Genomic DNA, 22,568 nt, shown 5'->3' on the forward strand with positions numbered 1-22,568 from the left:
CCGAGGAATGCTTCAGGCCATTCCCTACTTCATCCACACAGGATCACGCCTCCTCCCACCCCTCTCCTGTCCTTGGAGCCCTGCACCTCCCGTGCTACCTTGATGAGTAGTTCCCTGCCCTGGGGGTTGCCTTCTGTGCAGAGCTGTTGGAATGTTCGGAAGCTCTTCCTGAAGAGAGGGAAAGAAGTTAGGCTCAGGGGAGTCCTAACGTGGCAGGGTAGAGTGCGAGTCCCTTTTCTTGGAGCAGCCCCGCATGTCCACGGGGCTGGCTGAGGGTTTGCTCTGGGCTGCTCTGAGCACTGGGGTCTTCGTAGGACATGGGAGGGCGTTCTCCTGGGCGTCCCCCTGGGCGTCCCTTCCCAGCTTAATTGAACAGCTCGGTTTGGGTGGGGTTCTGGCTGAACCATGGGCAGAGACTTCAGTGGCTGCCAAGTCACCACGTGGAAATATGGAATTCAGCTGAGGCCAGGGTGGGGCATGGAGGACATTGGATTTCTCAAGCAGGAGGCCTGGTGGCCTGTTCCCCAGGAAGGCTGAGAGGAGCAGCCCCGGGCCCAGGTCCTTTGGTCAGGGTTTGCTGCCTCCCAGGAGGTCCAAGCTGACTGAGGGGGGCAAAGGACAGGCCTGTGGGAGATCCCGCCTCCATCCTGGCCCCTCCTGCAGAGAAGCCTCCTCACCTGGAAACGTTGTCCCATGTCCTCTGCAGGCGGTGGATGGAGGCACTCTGCAGAGCCGCCAGGATGGCACGCAGGGAGGAGTAGTTCCCTAGGATCTGACAGGCCTGGGGGAGGGAGGAGAAGGAGCTGTCAGTGGGAGAGCAGGAGCCCCAGATGCTCGAGAGCTTTAGTGCCCCCCTCGGTTTAGGGCTCCCCCACGGGTGAAGCTGATGTCCAGGGAGCTGCAGAAGGGCACAGGTCAGCCCTAAAGAGGAACACTGCTGGCGAGAGGGAGGATTTTCCCTCACTGCAAAGGAGGCGTCACGTGGGAACTGAGCGTCCCAACGTTGGGCCATGCCCCCGGGAGGAAGAGCCTAGGGACCACAGGCCTTAGAGCAGGGCCTTCAGCCCTGAGAAGGGAGCGAGACAGAAGAGCAGTTCCCGAGGCTCAGGCGAGCCTCAGGGAGCTGGGCCTCCCACAGCATACCTTGGCCACCCGGATCCAGTGGCCCACCACCACGGCCCTGTCCCGGGCTGTCATGCTTGGGTCGCCAAGGCACGTGGTGACGATGCAGCTGGCCACAGCATTGAAGTGGGCGATGGTGGCCCGGACTGTGGGTGCCAGGTGCTCGTTGCCAGGCCTGTTCCTCCGGGACCAGACGGAGCCCAGGCACTGATGGGGCACCACCTTCTTGAACAGCTCCTAGGGGACAGGGGGAGGTGTGTTGAGCCCCACACATGTTCGCCCATGCAAGACTCATGTCCTCGGGAGGGGTCCCAGGTCAGAGCTGGAGCTCAGGAGGCTGCGAATGTGGCCGGAGCCTGCTTAGAGAGCCTGCATTTCATGCCCCTCTTCTTCTCCGAGGGAAGCCAGTGCGGGATGCCCCAGGAGCCAAGAGAGGCAAGGGAAGGGAGGAAGGAAGGCGTGTGCACCCTGATCATTCCATGTCCAGGGGGCCGCACCAGGTGGTGCTCCCAAGGGGGCATCTCCTCCTCCAAATGCTCATCCCTGCGGTCCCTGTCTCCTTACAGGTGCCCATTGTCACCTGGTGGCTGAAAGCATGGCTTTCCGTGTCTAGCCTGTCCTTCAGGACGCATCAGATGCCTAAGCCAGGTTGATGGTGCTCAGGCTCCCAGGCAGATGGGTGGGCGACCCATGGACGGGATTGCACACAGGGAGCTGCCCTCCTCCCCGCGGGGGACCAGAGCCTTCCCATTTACGGGCTCTCGCTTCTGAGTCATTGCATCTGCGTGGTACCTCTGCCTCAGTCCTTCTCAGTGCCTGTCTCCACAGTCCGCAGCTGGACAGTGAAAGCTCAGGTCTAAAAACCCTGATGGGTTTCCCCGGTCGGTTAGGGCTGCAGCTGAGATCTGGCCCTATATCCTAGGAGTCCACATCAGGGAAAAGCCGGTATAGGGCAGCGGAGAGCAGAAGAAAAGCCGGCCCTGCCCTCCTACCCTGGGGGCCCAGCTGCTCACCGCATCCATGTAGGTGAGCTGCTCTGCCACCAGCTTGGGAGGGAAGTCCAGGAGGTCAGGCTCCTTCTCTTTGAGCCGCTTCTTGGGTTGGCAGGATGCCTCTGCGGCTGGAGTGGGCTCAGTGGCACCTGCGACAGCTGGCGTGCAAACTCCCAGGCAAGCCGATGGCCCAGCCGTCTGTGCCTCAGGACCCGGCGACCATCCGTAACCTAGGAGCCCCTGTTCCAGTTCTGGAGCAGCCGGTGGAGGGGAGGCTGGCTCGGACCCTGAAGGTGATGGCTGATGCAGAGCCAGGGTTGCCTCTCGCTCCATGGGAGGCTCTTTGGCCGGCTCAGCTGCTGGAACGCGTCGCATAGCGGACACGGGGGTGGGAGTAAGGGGAACGATTCAGCCACATCACTGACACTCCATGTGCCTTTCCCTGAACAGGACGGATCCCATGGCCTTTCAAGGAATACCCAGCCCATGAGCCCCATCCCAGATGGCCTTCCCAGCTTGCAATGCCCCTTACCCTCCGCCTCAGCCTCTGTGAGCTGCAGAAGTTCCCGCTGCCTCAGCGGAACGGGGGCATGGGTGTTTAGGTCCCGGTCATGCCACGTGACGTGCACATAGGCCCCCTTGACCTCCACATGGGCAGTGTGCAGGGACTGCCCGATATCCTGCCGTGTCTGCTCAGGCCAGGTTCCCAAGATGGGACACAGAGTGCTGGGGAAAGTCAAATGTGGGGCAGAGTCAGAGACCTGGCCTTCCCTTCCTTTTCCACGCTACTCCCACAGCACCATCCTTTCGGTGTGGGCCCCACAGAATGGCGCCAGCCCACTTGCAACCCCTCTGGAGCTGTCCTTGCTGACTGCTGACCACGTGGGATGAGGGAGGGACCTCCCATAGGTCTGTCCTTTGGCCCCTCAGTCATGCATCCTCCCTGCAGACCAGTGTCTGGGCTTTGGTTGGAGGCCGACGGGTGAGTGGTCCGGTCCCCACCCTTTCTGTCCTTGGCCCCACTTGTGGTGGTCAGCGGAGGTGGATATGGATAGGGGCAGGCGGAGCAAGAATGGACCATCCAAGGGATGGCTGTTGTAGGCACCAACTCAGCCCACAATGGGCTCTGCTTCCCAGAGTGCTTGGCATCCCGTCCACACCTCTCTCGGACTCTTTGGCCTCTTCAGAGGAAGCTGCCCCACTAAGCTCTCCCATGGAAATCGAGAGTCCTGGGAGATCCATGGTTCTGAACATCCCTCGCCAGCAACATCCCCTGTCGCCTCCCACCCTGCTCTGTGGAGGCAGCAGGACCTCCTCTGGCACCCAAAGACCTATCCTGTTCTTCCTTGATCGTAGAGTGCATCCTCGTGGTCCCAAGAGAGGTGGATCCATTCATCCCTAGAGTAGGTCACAGAGATGCCCCATCTGATGAACGCTAGACATGCGTGCTTAGGATGTGGAGAGTGCCTATGTGACCCTGGGACGAGAATGGAGACCCAGACATTGTCTCTACGTTACCCATTCACTGCTCTTGGTGACTAGAGAGAGCCTGCATTCCTAGGTGCTTAAGAGCCATGATTGAATGAAATCATCCCAAACAGGACTTTGCAAATCCTGAGTGGCCCTTGGGCTGCTCTGCCTGCTCCCAGTGTCCCCTCGACCTGGGCACATCAAGGACCACAGTCAGGACCAGCTAGATGGCATCTCAGAGGTCCTTTGCCAATAGGAAAGCTGCCAGCTTTCCGTTTCCTTTCTCTAGACCCAGAAGGACCACAGGCCTGTGAGGGTTGAGCCTGAACGCGTCTTCCCTGGAGAGGGAAATGTTCAGCGCGAAGACGCCCAGCATGTCCAGCAGCCCTTTCTGCAGAGCCGGGCCCCAGAGAGGCGCGTGCCATGTTTCCTCCCATGACTCCCTGCAGTCGCCCTACGAGGTTCATCCTCTTAGCACCTCCACTTTTCCGGACAGGAGAGGGAAAGTCAGAGAGGTGCAGATACATTCCCAAGTCCTACAACTAGTAGACGGAAGGCTCCCCCTTGTGCTGGCTATGAGGTGGGCACTCACCGAGGGAACTGGTGATCCCGGACCTGCCGGGCTGACGGGAACATCTGATAGATGGAGAACATGGTGGTGACGATTGAGAGGCTTCTATCCGGGAAGGATAGCAGCAGGGAATGTCTCCATCTCTGCACTGTGCCTTGTTTGAGCTCCAGCATCGTGCAGGCCTCGTCCGGGGACAGGGATGATGCCTTTTCCAGCAGGCAGACAAGGGGGCGGGGTGGGGAGCAACATAGTCAGCTTCAACGCCGTGAAGCCCCAGGAAGAGCAGGGTCTGGAGCTCAGACTGCATCCTCCCATCCCTTTGGGAACTTGGGCAAGACGACGAGGGACTTGTGTGCCCACCCAGAAAAAAGGTTCTTGGCTGAAAACCTAAAACCAACCTCCAAAGGACCCATCTAGGCTTAAATGTACTGGTGACTTCAACATGTGTGGTTCGCTGGACAGCAATAGCCTGTCTGTCTCTTCCTAGCCCGTATGAAGATCTGTATGTGTATGCCATGGAGTCATGAGGAAGGAGCCCTACTGTTGAGAGGAGAAAAGAGAGGTTGAGAATCTCCAAGCCTGCTCAAGGTCATCCGCGTTGGGTCTGAGATCTGTCCAAAGCATGGGCTACATGGCATTTCGCCTATGCTGATGCGGTTTGGCCTGTTGCTGTCAGGGGCAGAAAGGTTCAGGGGGAAACCACCTTCCTTGGCAGGCCCCAGGGCAGCCAGTTGTGTCTAGTCTGGGCTGTGGGCTGGCCCCGGTCATCTCTGGGTCCTGAGACTGGCCATGAACCTGGGCCCGTTCTCACCCCAGACCAGGACTGGATGTTGTTGGTGGCCTGAGGTCCCTGCTGCTTGTCAAGGGAGATGGAGTAGCTGAAGCCTTGCAGCAGCTCATGCCAGAGCCAGCTACCTGGGCCAGGAGGCATCGGAGGCCTTCCACCCAATCTTTGGGTCTACGGTCTGGCAGATGGAGTGACCCAAATCATCTGTGAGGACCCTTGAGGTGCCCTTTCCTTGCAGCATTGCTGGAATGGCAAGCAGTTTGAGTCACGTCAAGTTCCAGCAGCAATGCTAGACCGAGTCACTGTAGCAGACCACGTCCTTTAGAAAGGGGGACTGTGAGGACCTAGAGGGAAAGAGCCTGTGAGCTGGTGGACCTCCTAGGATTCGATGTGTTCTGAGAGTTGATACATTCCAGAAAGACCTGTAGAATGGCTTGATCCCACCGGCCCTTTTGTAGGTTCAATCACCCTATCTGGTATGAGGATTTAGAAGGGCGTGGGCCAGTTCTCCAGAACCCAGCTGGGTTCTCCACTTGTTAGCTGGCATGAGTAGGGAAAATCGTAAAACCCGTGGGAAAAGGCCAAGATACTCATGGCTTTGTGAAAAACAACACAAGGCCAGAGGAAAGAAATCAAAACAACTTCCCCCCATGCCACGGAAAGCATTCACTCTATTCTCTACCAGTCCCACGTAGGTGAAGAGTGTCTTCCTCCCTTACTTACCCATAGGTGTGGCATATGTGCGGAGGTGTGGGTTACTCTGGGGTGGGGCCGGTGGAATAGTCAAGTGGAAACACTCTGGGAAGGCCCCAGGTTTGTCCCCATCGTTGCATGGGGGCCCTGGGTGTGGAGGAGCTTCTTCCTATTCTCACCTCAGAGCAGCACTGATCCTGGGTGGCCTGGGACACCTGACCCTTGTCCAGCGAGTTGGAGTCATTGAAGTCCCCAGCCAGCTCATTCACAGTCTCTGGGGTGCAGCTCTGAAAAGGCAGTGCCCCATAGACACAGGGCCAAGAGCCATTAGCAGCCTCCCGGAACATTGCCACCAGGGGACACCCCCACTAGACATCGTGTTCTCCAGTTCAGGCTAAGAGGGATGGCTGAAAAGACATTGAGCAAGGACGTAGCCAGAGGACACTCTAAGGCTCATGACTACCATGAGCCTTATCATTGTGTCACCCTCCCCTTTTCATCCAGCCTGCTATGACCTGGGGTATGAACATGACAGATGGGTCCAGCCTCCAACACCAGGCAGCTTGCTTCTGCCCAGGAAGGGCATATCCCTCATCCCCTGTCCCCACTTCTACAAACACACACACACACACACACACACACACACACACACACACACAAACAGGGAGAGAGAGAGAGAGAGAGAGAGAGAGAGAGAGAGAGAGAGAGAGATGCGCTCCCACACAGTAAGGGACAGTGGTGTGTGCCCGCTGAGGTGGGACCACAGTTGTTGCCCACTCTCCAGTGGGCTGCCCCGAGCTGCCTTGTGTTACCTGTTGGTGTCTCCGGCCCCATGACCAGAAGCTTCGGAAAAGAGGGCTGAAGCACTGTCTGCAACTGCAGTCATGTCTCTGGCTCTGGGCTCCTGTGGGCCCAGCACCCCTGGAAGTAGGAAGACAACAACTGAACATGGTGTTCTGTCGAAGGTCTCCACTCAAGTGTGCTGGAGAGCAGGTTGCCCTTTGAAAGTGGGTGCCTGGTTGCCAGAGTTCTAAGTTCAGTTGGGGCCTATCATGAAGAATATGAGGTCACGCTTTCAGGATTCTAATACCTGGGGCCCTTCCTAAAGTCACCCCCTCTCTGCAGCCCCTTCACTTGGCTCTTGACCTCTCTTCCCCGGGACTGTACACAATGAGCCAAAAGTGCCAGAGGCACCATGCTCTGGAATTGGCACTCAGGTCCTCCCTTTCAGGAGACAGAGCTGAAGTCAGACGTTTGTTCTCTGTCCTTTCCCACTCCTGTGTCCTCAGTCATTGTGTGTCTCCCCTAGTGCCCACATTCCCAACCTGCATAGTGGGGACCAGGGAGAATCTAGTTCCTTGGGACATCTTAGGGTGTATGTAGACCGTATTTGTGGTATGTGTGCGACGGTGTCACGGGAAATCAGAGGCACACATAGAAGGCCAGATGAATTGCAGGAAGGGGTGGGACGTGGCCTGGAGGAACGCTGCGAGGAGGCCTGGGTCCCGGTTTTGTGTCGTTTTGGAACCGTCCCTTTCCCTCTTGGCGTCATTATAATGGGGCACCATGATGGGGTGGAAATGCACGAAGATGCAGACTTTGTCATCCTCGGTAGTGAAACGGTTCAGTTGTTTCCCACATAGCTTTAGAAGGAGACCTCTTTCCCTCGTTCTGGTATATGAGGGGAGCAGCCTTCACAGTGGCTCCCAGGGATCCTGACCTGTGGTGGAGGCATCACTCTGCAAGCTCTGGGTGGTTAGCGAGTGGCTTCTGAGCCACGCGATGTACTTACTCAACGTGATGAAATAGCATGCCTCGTGTTTCTCTAGATGTCAGGCAAGGAGTTTCGCACTTCCTAGTTTCTTTGCTCATGGTCCACTTCTCCCTTGTTCCCCTTTTCTTCTCGGAATCTGAAGCGAAAAACATGCCCAGATGGTTGGCGCTGCCATCTATCGAGGCTCACAGTGCCAGGATCGGAGGCAGTGGCAAGGCCAACATGCGCCCAGAAACTCAGATTCTGAGTTGAATGGCTCCCCGAATGATGGGTGCTAAGTTGGGGAAAATCCTCTGCTAGTCCAGCCTCAGTTACAACCACGGGCTCACAAGTATGGTGATGTGGAGGAAGCATGCGGAATTGTGCCTCCATTCCTCTTCTGCAACAACTGTGGGGCATTCAGTCCATGCATTTGAAGATGCAGGGTATTGGGGCAATGCCGTTGCAGAGGGACAAGAGATCGCTACCTGTCTCCCAGGCCTGAGGCCCTGTCCCTGCCTTCCTCACCACCCTCTGCTCTGCTCCCAGTTGCTCTCCAGCCACACTGGATGCCTCTTTCATGTCCTCTGGCCAACCCAGCTTCTGGTAGTGAGGCTCTAAGGCAGAGGTGCCTTCCCTCTTCATGACACAGGGCAGCCAGACTTGTGTGGGACTAGCTCCCTTGTTTTTATTCTGTCCTCAGCGCTGTCCCCCTCAGTGAGGCCTTTCGGGCCTTTCTCTCCAATGACTCTGCAGCCTTCTTTCAGAGTATTCTTCGTTTGTCTCACGGAACGCTTGCTCTTTTCTTTCGCATGGCACTGTTTGGTGCGTTGGTCCATCTCTAGACTGTGGGACCCTCCATACTGTGTTGCACAGTGACTTGTGCCAGTGTGCATTCCCACGGATGGTGTCCAAGGGTTCCCTGTTCTCCCTGTCCTCACCGGCATTTGTTAGCTCCTATGCTCCCAACCAACAATCTACCGTAGGATCCCAGAGTTCCACGCCTGGGAACATACTCCTAGACAGCCAAGGAATATGGCCAAGAACTCCCTGCGCCCACCCCCATGGTCAGGAATCCTTGTGAACACCGCTTATTCTGGTCATCCTTTTAGGGCCTAGGAACATGAAGTCATTGTGTTGTGTAGCTGAGACGTGCACAGTGCTCGATGTCAGTTCTTTCAATCCAACTGGGGCCGAAAATATTTTACTATTCATAATGAGCCTCGGGAAAGTTGACTTGGTAAAGGAATGACACGTAAGCAAAACTGGAAACAGCAGAAGCTAAAGTCAGTAGATGACGACAGGCATAGGAACACCCAAGCCCTTGCATCAACAATGGGTTCTGAGTGGGGGGAAAAAATCAGGGAAGGAAAAATCAAGCAGACGAAGGAGAATGTTCAGTTTGGGTTCTGTTTGAAAACATGATCAAGGAATAACAGGTCTCAAGAAATTAACTCTGAAAAATACCTTCTCACATAAAGTTGTCCCGGGTGGGGCAATTCTGTCTTTCAACCTCGAAGTAGGCACAGAAGGACATTTTGTTGGCTCCATGTTGTCTCAAGGAAAATGGCAGAAGTCGAATGGCTGAGAGAGGACCTACCTGGAAAGGGTATAAAGGGCCAGATGAAATGGTCCTGTGTTCATTTCTCCATCTTTGCAGCTTTTCAGTGCAATTTATTTTTAGGTCGTGAAGTCCATGAAGTTCACGGAGTACATTCTAAATGTCTTAAAAAGCATTAATGTCTTTGTCCCAGGCTCCCTGGAACCCACCTTCCCATCTCCTTGGCATCTTGTCCATCTAAAGCTCTTTAGCATGCGTCAGACTCTTCCCGCGAGCGCCTCCTTCCAGCCCTTGGCAAACACCATTCTACTTTCTGTCCTTCGGAGTCCACTCTAGGTAGGTCCTAAGAGTGGAGTCCAAGTTGGTTATCTTCATGCATACTCCTCTCACTTAGCACACCCTCCTCAACGTTCGCCCACGGGGTGGCGCATGTCAATGTTTTTGTCCTCTTTAGCGAATGAATACTATCCCAACGTCTGTATATACAACATCTGTTCCTCCCTGGACAGATACTTGGATTGCGTTCATGGGTTAGCTTTTAGGAACCATGCTGCCATGAGAAGGTGTGCTCAGATAAGTCTCCAGGACCATACTATCCTGTTCATGAATGTGGGTACCTAGCACAGAAGGGCAAGTACTAAAACACATGGTAGTGCGAAAGTTGATTTTTTAAAAACGGTTTATTTATTCATTTGTCAGCGTGAGAAAGAGGCATGCAGAAGCAGGAGAAGTGGCAGGCAGAGCAGGCAGGGGAGAAGCAGGCTCCCGGCTGAGCAAGAAGCCCGATGTGGGACTCCATCCCAGGATCCTGAGACCTCAACAGACTGAGCCACCCAGGTGTCCCACTCAAGTTGATTTTTGTGAAGAGCTGTCATACTGATTTCACAAGCATGCCCTTAAACATTCCTACCACACCCAATCAGCAAGGTTCCTAATTCTCTTTATCTTTGCCATGGCTTGGTCTTTTCCTTTCTCCCGAGTGTTTTGTTTTGTTTTGTTTTGCTTTGTTGTGTTTTGTTTTGTTTTTCTTTTTCCATGGGGAGCCAACCTCATGGATTCATAAAGGTATCTCATTGCTTGCAATTTCCTTCCTTGCGTATAGCTTTGAGGTTATGTCTCTTGCCCATGTGTACATTCACACATCACATTTGACTTGTTTTTCTCTTGTTGTTGATGTTGTTGAGTTCCTGGGATCTCTAGATATTGTGGATATTGAGAACCTGCCAGATCCATGGTTTGCAAACATGCTTTCCCGACTTCTGGACTGTGCTTTCCCTTGGTTGATAACGTCATTCAAGTCACAAAGATTTTAAGTATCCTGAATGTCCAGGGTGTGAGTTTCCTTTTCTTTTCCATCCTGTGCCTTGCAGGTCGTATCCATGAAATCATTGCACAATCCTGTTTTGTGAAGGTGAGGAAGATGGATGCTGCGGCGCTCGGAATTCAGAGAGGAAACAGGATCGCTGGTGGAGGCAGGCAGCAGCAGGAACTGGAGACGCACAGGCCTAATGCTGGGGTCCTGACCAGATGCGATGGCGCGATGATAGGAATAGGTACCTTGGGCGAGCAGGAGCCGTGTACTGGAAATGGTACCCTGCCCATTTGGGGCACCACTGTGTGTGGTGATGGCAGCAGTGAGACATAGGACTGGACATGTCCCCAAGCTCAGCCCTTCTTCAAAGGGAGCCTTTTATTGCCACCTGCTCCAGTCCTGTTTGAAGGGTTTCTTAATCCGACGAGGGACATAGATTTATTCCACGACAAAGGGTGATGATAGTGGTGTGGTGACACCTGTCTCCGAGGAACTTCTCATCCCTCTATCATGAGCCACTGTGACAGGTGAGCCACTGTCTGGAGTCAGCCGCCAAGAAGGGGTTCGAATGCCTCAAGGACACTGGGAACAACCTCCAAGAGGGACCAGTCTGTCATTGCCATGCTGAGCTGAATTCAGGTAAGACCTTTGTACCCTTGTTGTGTGTTCCCAGTTCATGGTCACGTAGTTCTGCAGGTTCTTCTATGGGAGAGAGGGCAGGGCCGTGTCTGAAGGGGAGCTGGAGAGCTCTGGCACGTCCACGACTGAGATGGAGACTTTGCCCCTAGTCATCCCTCAAGTGAACAAAGGGATGGATGTCATGCAGCATCCACCTTCCAGCCAGTACTATTCATGCCACCTTTCTGGAAAACTTGTAGTGAGGCCCTTGGAAAGGTTGGGGGGGGGGCACACCTGTAGTCACTCCTGTGGCACATAGGGATATTACCTGCTTGGGGTGAGTCACCTTGAAGAAAAAAAGGGTTTGCCCCCTGTCAAGAGTGCTCCGAAATGACTAGAAGGGCATGAGGACTGCAACTGGTGAAAGCCTGTTTGAAAAACTTCTTTAGGGCTGAAAGGGGTAGAATGTCCTGAGCATTGCCTTTTCGTGAATAGGCTATGTCATTTCCTTGCTTGAGGGAAGAAAAGAAATCATCCCGTATTTTCCACTTTGAAAATCAAGGAAACACAGAACCTTGGATTGTATTTTGTTGTTGTTGTGGAAAGTCAGTAAGCCACCGTACAGTTCCTCATCAGCTTCCGAGGTAGTAGTGCCCAGCTGTTCATCAGTTGCGTTTCACCCCCAGTGCTCATCCCATCGCATGCCCTCCTTTATGCTCCTGCCCGAATTGTCCCATACCCGCACCCACCTCCCCTCCAGCAACCCTCTGCTTGTTTCTTTGCTTTTTTTTTTAATTTAATTTTTCTTTATTTTCAGGATAACAGTATTCATTATTTTTGCACCACCCCCAGTGCTCCGTGCAATCCGTGCCCTCTATAATACCCACCACCTGGTACCCCGACCTCCCACGCCCCCGCCCCTTCAAAACCCTCAGATTGTTTTCCAGAGTCTATAGTCTCTCAAGGTTCACCTCCCCTTCCAGTTTTCCCTAACTCCCTTCTCCTCTCTAACTCCCCATGTGCTCCCTGCTATTTGTTAGGCTCCTCTGCTTGTTTCTTAGAGAAGAGCCTCGCATCGTTTTTCTCCCTCTCTGGTGGCTTCCCATTCAGTTTTCCCTCCCTTCCCCTGTGATTATCAAATGGCTTCATGCATAGGTGGAACTTAAGACCCAGGGCAGGGGATCCCAGTGGGCTTTCTTTCAGTGAGGTTATTGTGTACCTTTCCATGTTTGGCCGCATTTCGCTTTTCCTGGGAACTGACCCATTCCAGTGATATGTGTCCATTGTGTGTGGGGGGACGGGGGTTCTTCATTCTTGCTCAGGGAGTTGGGATCCTGATGCTGGTGTCAGGAGAACCTCCTCTGTGTTCCTGTTCCACTGGTGCCCTTTGGGGCCTCCCTTTCCTTCTCTGGAAGACGATGAGAGATCCAGTTGTGCAATGTTTTCCAGAAGGCCCTTTAGCTCAGTCTTCCAGGGGCTAGAAATAGCCAGCTTTGGTTTAGTCCACCAAACACGGGGTAGCAATATTCCCTTCAACTACTCCATGAGGACACACAACCAAGGAGAATGGAAATACCAGAGGAGCGTAGCTCCAAGGGGACGTCGGTGAAATGCTTTTACGACAGCCAATATCCTAGGAAGGTGTGTGTTTTCTGTGATCACAGAGGTGGGCACTGGCCTTTCCATATCAACAGATGTCACTTTTGTCTTTGGGCTCTTTCACTGATCTTTAAGGTGCATTCACGTACAGCCTGAGGAGACCTGATTGGGAAACTCTCAGAGCGTAATCTCATTTTGGTCTCCTAATACCCACCTTTCAAAGACAATTTTGAAAATACAGTCTAATGGACGTACAGTATTTTCGTCGTTTCAGTTGAAGAGTAGGGATTCAGGAATTCTGTATGTGACTCGGTGCTCAGCACAGTAAGTGTCTTCTTAATCCCCACCCCCTCTTCCACCCATCCGCCCACCTGGTTCCCAACAGTATGTTCCCTATATTTGAGCCGGTGTTTTTGATTGCCTCTGTTTCCTGATTCCCTTTATTCTTTTCTGTTTCTGAAAAGTCACACATGAATCAAAGCCCATGTTAACAAAACACCCACGGTTCGGTCCACAGTGGCTCCCAGGGTTCCCCATCCCTGCTCTGTACCTGCCTGTCTCTCCTCTGAGCGGTTGCTGAAAGGTTTCTGACCAAGGGAACATAGGGCAAGAGATGGTCTTTGACAGCTTCAAGCTTTCATGACCAAACCCGTTGTCACTTCCCTGGGACTCTCTTGTGTTCCATCGCTTTCTGCCCAGTATCCCGGAACTTCGCAAGCCAGCACTGGTGTTTCGAATGGCCTTGCACAGAGGCCACAGTGGAAGCAGCGTAGGAGTGCCCAGGCTACTAGGGAGAAAGGGACTCAAGCTCAGGATTTCGCTTCCACTGAACAAACTGTCTTTCCTGCCATCCTGCCTCCCTATACTCTGGAGGAGAAGAGGAGGAGAGGCCTGTGGGGGTGGACCAAGCCCTGCCTGGCTGTTGATCTTCCTGACAATCAAACACCTCTTTGTGGCTGCCAGACGGTTGCGCATCGATCTCTTCCTGGTGGTGAAAGAGAGGACGTTTTGTCCACTGGTCCGCTGGCAAGTTGTCTCTCCGTGTGCTCCGGGGACAGGTGGCCGGGGCATTAGCTGCGAGCATGCTGGAAGTGCAGAGTGTCAGGTCCCTCCCAGGGGTACTCAGTCGGAATCTGCCCTTTGCCGAGAAACCCTGGGCATCAGAGCCTGAGAGGGTCGTCCCCCCAAAAGCACTGTGGAATGTTCCACAGAGGGAGCGCTAATGGGCCACCTTGATCCACCAGTGGGGAAGGGGTGGTTGTTTCCTGGGCCCTTTGGGCCATTTCTCTCTGCCGAGAACCCCCTGAAGGGTTGATTCCCCAGTGGCCCTGGTGGGGATGGTCCTGGGAGAAAGGAAAGAACACCCCCCAGGCTGGGACTTAGAGTCGAGATGGAAGCTAAGCCTGCACCCAACAGCAGGAGCTCCAACTCGCCCAGGCTGAGCGACTGCTCAGGAGCTCTGTGTTGTGCTTTGGCTAGGTCCTTATGTGTCAGCTGATGGTATTGGGGATTTTTCTTGTGGTGCTGGATCCTGTCTTCTTAGATTCCCTGGCGCTGTATCTGCAAGGTTGGGGACCCTTGGCGTGTCCTTTTGCTTCCATGTAATTTTGGACATCCTCTTTGGATTCCGGGTTGACCCAGTGCTGGTTGGGTAGCATGTAATTGAACTTCCATGGATTCGTGGTCTCTCCAGGGTTGCTCTTAGGGTTCATTTGGCGTTCCGTAGCATCGTGCTGAGAAAAGATGCGTGGGATGATATCCATCTTTTGGAGTTTGTTGAGACTTGGGTTGTGCCCTAACGTGTGATCTACTCTGGAGAATGTTCCATGTGCACTGGAAATCCAGCACTGCGGATGCTGCGGTTTCAGGGTGGAAGGTTCTGCATCTACGTGTTGAAACGGGTGCATCCCTCAAAGCCATAGATTCCCTGTTGATTGTCAGTTTGGATCCTGTGTCCATTAGCAGATGTGGGGTGTTAGAGTCCCCCACTGCATGGTACGGCTGTCAAAGGTGACTTTATGTTTGTTATGCACTGTTGGATGCCTTTGGGTGCTCCCATGGTGCGTGTCTACATATTTCGAGATGTTCTCTCCTATTACATGGCCTCCCTTGCGAGGAAGTAGTGTCCTTCTCTGTGGCTTCGTACCTCCCCCCTTTGGTTCAGAGTCTGTTGTGTCTGGAGAGAAGGATTCCTACCCTTGCTTCGTTTCGCATCCATTTGCATGATAGACGCTTCTCCCCTGCTCACATTCCATGTGTGTGTTGGTCTACCGCGTCAGGCGAGTTCCCCATTTCAGACAAGTGAGTGGAACATGGGTGTGTCACCTGGTGGATGATGGAGACCAGGGACTTCAGAACCACCTGGACCTGACAGTGCCCTTGGCCAGCCAGGAGAGTGTGGGGTTTCTCTGGTCAAGGATCTGAACCTTTATCCTGGCAAGGGAGAACCAATCTCTGCTCCATCAGGCCCCAGCCAGGGAGCAGTGGCTACCATGGACCTGACCAAGAGGGTCAGGGGCCTGAAGGGCCCCACGGCCTTGCCAAGAACTGCGTAAGGAAATGCAGGATGGCTGGACATCCTAGCTCCTAGGTCAGCATAGACGTGAATAGAGCCAGAGACACCTCCCAGTTTCTTTCGTTTTTCTCCAGCCTCACCCAAAAGAAGCAGGGAAAAGGAATCCAGAGATCCTGGATAAGGATCCCAGGGGGATTCCAGTCTTGGTAAAGGGTGAACCTGGAGAGCCTCTAGGGAAACTGAGGACGGGACGTCCTGCCTGCCCTTCTTCCATTTACAAAATATCTTCCTCAGATTTTGGAGCTTCCACAGGCAGGGTTGAATCTCTTTGCATGTGTTTTCCCTACATCGTGCTGATGCAATTCAGGAGACTGAACTCGACAACCGTCAGTCCCAAATACTGGGTCCAAACCCGCACAAACACACGCACACGTAGCATATCCCCAAGGAAGCAAGACATCGTCCTCCTTGCTTTAGAGGGTAGAGTAGCAGCCCCTCTCCTGGGCAGCACATAGTTCTGGGGAGGGGAAGGAACTCTCCAGGACTCGCCTGGTCAGGGTTTGTTGCCTTCCTGGGGAAGGACCTGCAACGTCTCCATCTCAGGGGTCCTGAGGGCTGTGTCTGCTGTTTGCCCAGATGCCTGACACAGAAATGAACCTGTCCTCTGAGGAAACGGCATTGGGAGGTGCCACCAGTAATGAGTAGTGCCACCAGAAGTGAGGAGGGCTGGCTCCTCTCCTTTCTGCCCCATTGAATAGCTGCTGACTCTGTAAGATTTCTGGGTTCAGGAATGAAGAAGAGAGTCTGTACACGTTGTACATTACCGTAGGAAATAAAAGAACCAAACGCACACGTGGGCAGGTAGAGGAGAAAATAAAAACCTTTATTATTATTATTATTATTATTACTACTACTACTATTATTATTTGGGTAAGAAAACTTTAATCCCAAGGGTTCTCATTCCTTTTTGTTGTTGTGGTGGTGGTGGTTGTGGTTAAATAACAACCCTTTAATTATATTCAATATTGCCCCTTCCAGAACAAGTAATTCTGTAGGGGAGAGGAAGGGGTGTTGAGCAGCGGATGGGGCTCGTGCACCACAAGTAGCCCAGGGGCCGAGGGGCAATCCTTGGCTCAGCCAGTGTGCACGGGTTCAGGTCTGATGGTGGCTGTAGCCAGTGGTCCTGGTGCTTGTGTTCTGCTGGCCAGCTAGGACCGCGGCTCCAGCTGGCATGACAGGTTGTAGCTAAGGACAGAGGGACACCTGTGAGTTGAGCAGCAGCTGGCATTCAGGAGTCCCTCCCAGGGTTTTCCCACAGCTGGTGTCTGGCTGCCCAGGGAGCCCTAGAAGGAGGATCCCAGGCGGGGCCAGCAGAAAGAGTCCACCCCGACGTCGCCTGACCCAGCTCCTGAGTGGGCCTCACCTGTCCTCCTCGCTGAGCCGCTCCACAGCCCAGAACCAGGCCGTGAATGGATGCTGGGGCTCTAGGCAGTAATTCTCTGCCGCCGCCTGGAGCAGCATGATGTCCGTGAGGACTCGGTATTCCTGGGCCGGGACAGAGGCACAGGATGCACCCTGAGCCTGGGTGGGGAAGCTACAGGGCCAGGTGAGGGCCGAGCAGCGGGACAGGGGTCGGGTCCTGGGTCTTGGCACACATGACCACCCTCCTGCATGCAACTTCGTCTGGTCCCAAACTGTTCTCAGAGGCTAGTAGAATTAGCCCCTCCTCCATCAAGGGAAGTTCTCCTTGATGCCCTTGTGGATCCCTACTGACTGACTCGATGGGTCTTGCACTTCATTCTTAGCAACCTGTCCCAGGAAATGGGAGATGGAGGGGAGTGGATGGAGCCAAGCAATGTTCTTCCCAGGGGCGTCTCTGATAGGGTCTGCCTGCCCTTCCCTACAGCCAGGGCTACGTATGCTCACCTTATTCTTTTTGCGGTGGTTGATCTCATTGCCCTGGAAAGTAGACAACCATTGTCCTTCAGAAAGAGGCCCCCGGTCAGTCTTAGCACCTTACACCCACCCGTTCTGAGGCTGCGCGTAGGCCAGGACCCCGGAGTGGGCCGCCAAGCCACACACACAATGAGACTGGGGTTAGGGCAAGCCCTGGGGTCCAGAGGAAGGAAGACTGGGGGATGGTGAAAGGGCTCCCGGTCAGCACCCTGCAGCACAACACTCTGTGGTGACTGAAGGGAGCGGCAGACGCCTCAGGCAGGCAGGATCTGCTGGGCTCCTGAAGTGTGGCTGATGTGCAGGGTCCTGACTTCACTGTCCCCGACAGGCAAGGTCTGAGGGAGAGGCTGCAGCCCATGCACACAGAGCGCATGCAGCTTCACCTTCAGGATGCGCTGGTGCTTCCCCAGTCTTGGGCCACCCGTCTGGGTGCAGACTCCCTTCCCTCAGCACTGAGATGGGCGCAGACTCCCTTCCCTCAGCACTGAGATGGGCAAGAGATGCCAGTTCTTAGGGGCGGCTGTGAGGCTGTGGGGAAGGGAGGTCTCCGAAGGACTCAGAGCTCAGGGCTCAGTCCGGGGACTCTCTGCTCCCTGTCCTCAGGACTCTGGTCCCTCCTCCACAATCCTCAGGCTCACCCACCTCCAGGTAGTCCTCCATTGCTGTATCAAGCACCACCAGGTCGGAGAGGAAAGTGCCAAGGTATGGGACGACACCCTGTGTCATGAGGGGTAGGTTTGGGATGAGTCCCTGCTGTCTGGTGCCCACAGGGGCCCTCCCCGAAAAGACTTCAGCGTCCTGGCCCACCCCACTTTCCCACATGGAAAAGGGCCTAGGACCCTTAGTTGCTTCCCCTGGATTCGCTTTCCCCTCACCCTCCCAGAACATCAGACTCCTCCTAATCCCCTCCAGGGCCTGCTTTTTGAAATTCAAAAAACCCCCTGGCTATGGAGCCCCGGGCCCCTCCCCAGCCCCAAATCCATTCTCTACCCAGCCTGCTAGACTCCTTCCTCCTGGTCCCCAGGAAAGAAGACATTGAGCAACTGTGGCGGCAGGCAGGAGGTGGAGCTGGAGTGGCAGGTCCCACCTGTCCTGATCTGGACGCTTCTAGCCCTCAGGGAGGAGCCCCTCTCCCCTGGCCTTGGAGGCCCTGTCCCTCAGGCACACTCACCTTCTTGGGCAGCCCCTTCCGCGCTCTCTGCAGCTGCCTCACCAGGCTGGCCAGTTTGTTCGAGGGCCGCTTCTAGAGGGCCAAGGACAAGATCCTTGAGAGCAGAATAGCCTCAGTCCCCTTGCGCCCACCGTCTTGGACTGCAGACCCTAGACGTCCGACCTACGTCTGCTGATACTGACGCTCCATTCCCCTGAAGCATGCCACGAGTCCTTCTAGAACAATCTCAGCTCCCCCATTCAGTCCATGGGGGACCTGGAGCTTGGAGCCTGGCCTCCCTGAGCCTGTTTTCCCATGGGCAGAAGGGGGAACTCCACCTACCTCCTGTGGTCTCCTGAGCACTCAGGATCCTCTTAGGATCATCATTTTTGTGGCCCACAACCCATCCCCACCCCATCTGTGAGCAGGGGCCTGTCCTCTGGGCTGTCCGCGTTCATGTGGGCCCCCATGTGGACCTTCTCGATGGATGGACACAGAGAGACCTGAAATCTAGCCTAGGGAGTCTGGATGGGCAGCACCCGCTTGTCCCAGCCCCAGGGGGAATCTTCAGCCCAGGCTGTCAGCACATTCCTGCCAAAGGCTTCTGCTCCCCGAGGAATGCTTCAGGCCATTCCCTACTTCATCCACACAGGATCACGCCTCCTCCCACCCCTCTCCTGTCCTTGGAGCCCTGCACCTCCCGTGCTACCTTGATGAGTAGTTCCCTGCCCTGGGGGTTGCCTTCTGTGCAGAGCTGTTGGAATGTTCGGAAGCTCTTCCTGAAGAGAGGGAAAGAAGTTAGGCTCAGGGGAGTCCTAACGTGGCAGGGTAGAGTGCGAGTCCCTTTTCTTGGAGCAGCCCCGCATGTCCACGGGGCTGGCTGAGGGTTTGCTCTGGGCTGCTCTGAGCACTGGGGTCTTCGTAGGACATGGGAGGGCGTTCTCCTGGGCGTCCCCCTGGGCGTCCCTTCCCAGCTTAATTGAACAGCTCGGTTTGGGTGGGGTTCTGGCTGAACCATGGGCAGAGACTTCAGTGGCTGCCAAGTCACCACGTGGAAATATGGAATTCAGCTGAGGCCAGGGTGGGGCATGGAGGACATTGGATTTCTCAAGCAGGAGGCCTGGTGGCCTGTTCCCCAGGAAGGCTGAGAGGAGCAGCCCCGGGCCCAGGTCCTTTGGTCAGGGTTTGCTGCCTCCCAGGAGGTCCAAGCTGACTGAGGGGGGCAAAGGACAGGCCTGTGGGAGATCCCGCCTCCATCCTGGCCCCTCCTGCAGAGAAGCCTCCTCACCTGGAAACGTTGTCCCATGTCCTCTGCAGGCGGTGGAGGGAGGCACTCTGCAGAGCCGCCAGGATGGCACGCAGGGAGGAGTAGTTCCCTAGGATCTGACAGGCCTGGGGGAGGGAGGAGAAGGAGCTGTCAGTGGGAGAGCAGGAGCCCCAGATGCTCGAGAGCTTTAGTGCCCCCCTCGGTTTAGGGCTCCCCCACGGGTGAAGCTGATGTCCAGGGAGCTGCAGAAGGGCACAGGTCAGCCCTAAAGAGGAACACTGCTGGCGAGAGGGAGGATTTTCCCTCACTGCAAAGGAGGCGTCACGTGGGAACTGAGCGTCCCAACGTTGGGCCATGCCCCCGGGAGGAAGAGCCTAGGGACCACAGGCCTTAGAGCAGGGCCTTCAGCCCTGAGAAGGGAGCGAGACAGAAGAGCAGTTCCCGAGGCTCAGGCGAGCCTCAGGGAGCTGGGCCTCCCACAGCATACCTTGGCCACCCGGATCCAGTGGCCCACCACCACGGCCCTGTCCCGGGCTGTCATGCTTGGGTCGCCAAGGCACGTGGTGACGATGCAGCTGGCCACAGCATTGAAGTGGGCGATGGTGGCCCGGACTGTGGGTGCCAGGTGCTCGTTGCCAGGCCTGTTCCTCCGGGACCAGACGGAGCCCAGGCACTGATGGGGCACCACCTTCTTGAACAGCTCCTAGGGGACAGGGGGAGGTGTGTTGAGCCCCACACATGTTCACCCATGCAAGACTCATGTCCTCGGGAGGGGTCCCAGGTCAGAGCTGGAGCTCAGGAGGCTGCGAATGTGGCCGGAGCCTGCTTAGAGAGCCTGCATTTCATGCCCCTCTTCTTCTCCGAGGGAAGCCAGTGCGGGATGCCCCAGGAGCCAAGAGAGGCAAGGGAAGGGAGGAAGGCGTGTGCACCCTGATCATTCCATGTCCAGGGGGCCGCACCAGGTGGTGCTCCCAAGGGGGCATCTCCTCCTCCAAATGCTCATCCCTGCGGTCCCTGTCTCCTTACAGGTGCCCATTGTCACCTGGTGGCTGAAAGCATGGCTTTCCGTGTCTAGCCTGTCCTTCAGGACGCATCAGATGCCTAAGCCAGGTTGATGGTGCTCAGGCTCCCAGGCAGATGGGTGGGCGACCCATGGACGGGATTGCACACAGGGAGCTGCCCTCCTCCCCGCGGGGGACCAGAGCCTTCCCATTTACGGGCTCTCGCTTCTGAGTCATTGCATCTGCGTGGTACCTCTGCCTCAGTCCTTCTCAGTGCCTGTCTCCACAGTCCGCAGCTGGACAGTGAAAGCTCAGGTCTAAAAACCCTGATGGGTTTCCCCGGTCGGTTAGGGCTGCAGCTGAGATCTGGCCCTATATCCTAGGAGTCCACATCAGGGAAAAGCCGGTATAGGGCAGCGGAGAGCAGAAGAAAAGCCGGCCCTGCCCTCCTACCCTGGGGGCCCAGCTGCTCACCGCATCCATGTAGGTGAGCTGCTCTGCCACCAGCTTGGGAGGGAAGTCCAGGAGGTCAGGCTCCTTCTCTTTGAGCCGCTTCTTGGGTTGGCAGGATGCCTCTGCGGCTGGAGTGGGCTCAGTGGCACCTGCGACAGCTGGCGTGCAAACTCCCAGGCAAGCCGATGGCCCAGCCGTCTGTGCCTCAGGACCCGGCGACCATCCGTAACCTAGGAGCCCCTGTTCCAGTTCTGGAGCAGCCGGTGGAGGGGAGGCTGGCTCGGACCCTGAAGGTGATGGCTGATGCAGAGCCAGGGTTGCCTCTCGCTCCATGGGAGGCTCTTTGGCCGGCTCAGCTGCTGGAACGCGTCGCATAGCGGACACGGGGGTGGGAGTAAGGGGAACGATTCAGCCACATCACTGACACTCCATGTGCCTTTCCCTGAACAGGACGGATCCCATGGCCTTTCAAGGAATACCCAGCCCATGAGCCCCATCCCAGATGGCCTTCCCAGCTTGCAATGCCCCTTACCCTCCGCCTCAGCCTCTGTGAGCTGCAGAAGTTCCCGCTGCCTCAGCGGAACGGGGGCATGGGTGTTTAGGTCCCGGTCATGCCACGTGACGTGCACATAGGCCCCCTTGACCTCCACATGGGCAGTGTGCAGGGACTGCCCGATATCCTGCCGTGTCTGCTCAGGCCAGGTTCCCAAGATGGGACACAGAGTGCTGGGGAAAGTCAAATGTGGGGCAGAGTCAGAGACCTGGCCTTCCCTTCCTTTTCCACGCTACTCCCACAGCACCATCCTTTCGGTGTGGGCCCCACAGAATGGCGCCAGCCCACTTGCAACCCCTCTGGAGCTGTCCTTGCTGACTGCTGACCACGTGGGATGAGGGAGGGACCTCCCATAGGTCTGTCCTTTGGCCCCTCAGTCATGCATCCTCCCTGCAGACCAGTGTCTGGGCTTTGGTTGGAGGCCGACGGGTGAGTGGTCCGGTCCCCACCCTTTCTGTCCTTGGCCCCACTTGTGGTGGTCAGCGGAGGTGGATATGGATAGGGGCAGGCGGAGCAAGAATGGACCATCCAAGGGATGGCTGTTGTAGGCACCAACTCAGCCCACAATGGGCTCTGCTTCCCAGAGTGCTTGGCATCCCGTCCACACCTCTCTCGGACTCTTTGGCCTCTTCAGAGGAAGCTGCCCCACTAAGCTCTCCCATGGAAATCGAGAGTCCTGGGAGATCCATGGTTCTGAACATCCCTCGCCAGCAACATCCCCTGTCGCCTCCCACCCTGCTCTGTGGAGGCAGCAGGACCTCCTCTGGCACCCAAAGACCTATCCTGTTCTTCCTTGATCGTAGAGTGCATCCTCGTGGTCCCAAGAGAGGTGGATCCATTCATCCCTAGAGTAGGTCACAGAGATGCCCCATCTGATGAACGCTAGACATGCGTGCTTAGGATGTGGAGAGTGCCTATGTGACCCTGGGACGAGAATGGAGACCCAGACATTGTCTCTACGTTACCCATTCACTGCTCTTGGTGACTAGAGAGAGCCTGCATTCCTAGGTGCTTAAGAGCCATGATTGAATGAAATCATCCCAAACAGGACTTTGCAAATCCTGAGTGGCCCTTGGGCTGCTCTGCCTGCTCCCAGTGTCCCCTCGACCTGGGCACATAAAGGACCACAGTCAGGACCAGCTAGATGGCATCTCAGAGGTCCTTTGCCAATAGGAAAGCTGCCAGCTTTCCGTTT

The 22,568-nt window shown here is 55.6% G+C and overlaps 1 long non-coding RNA gene across 2 annotated transcripts in view; it reads left to right on the forward strand.

Annotated features, from left to right (window-relative positions):
* LOC309857535 overlaps nt 1–22,568 on the forward strand; it is a 99,124-nt gene that overhangs the window by 64,533 nt on the left and 12,023 nt on the right. Inside the window, exons 5-6 of one of the 2 annotated variants that reach the window (XR_014307760.1) lie at nt 10,320–10,900; nt 13,229–15,888. This is a non-coding gene — a long non-coding RNA (uncharacterized lncRNA). Of the gene's footprint in view, nt 1–10,319; nt 10,901–13,228; nt 15,889–22,568 lie in introns of those variants that run through there. The other variant, XR_014307759.1, reaches the window with a different exon arrangement.

This window comes from Mustela nivalis (assembly GCF_964662115.1).
Source record: "Mustela nivalis genome assembly, contig: HAP1_SCAFFOLD_854, whole genome shotgun sequence".
NCBI classification, from domain to species: domain Eukaryota; kingdom Metazoa; phylum Chordata; class Mammalia; order Carnivora; family Mustelidae; genus Mustela; species Mustela nivalis.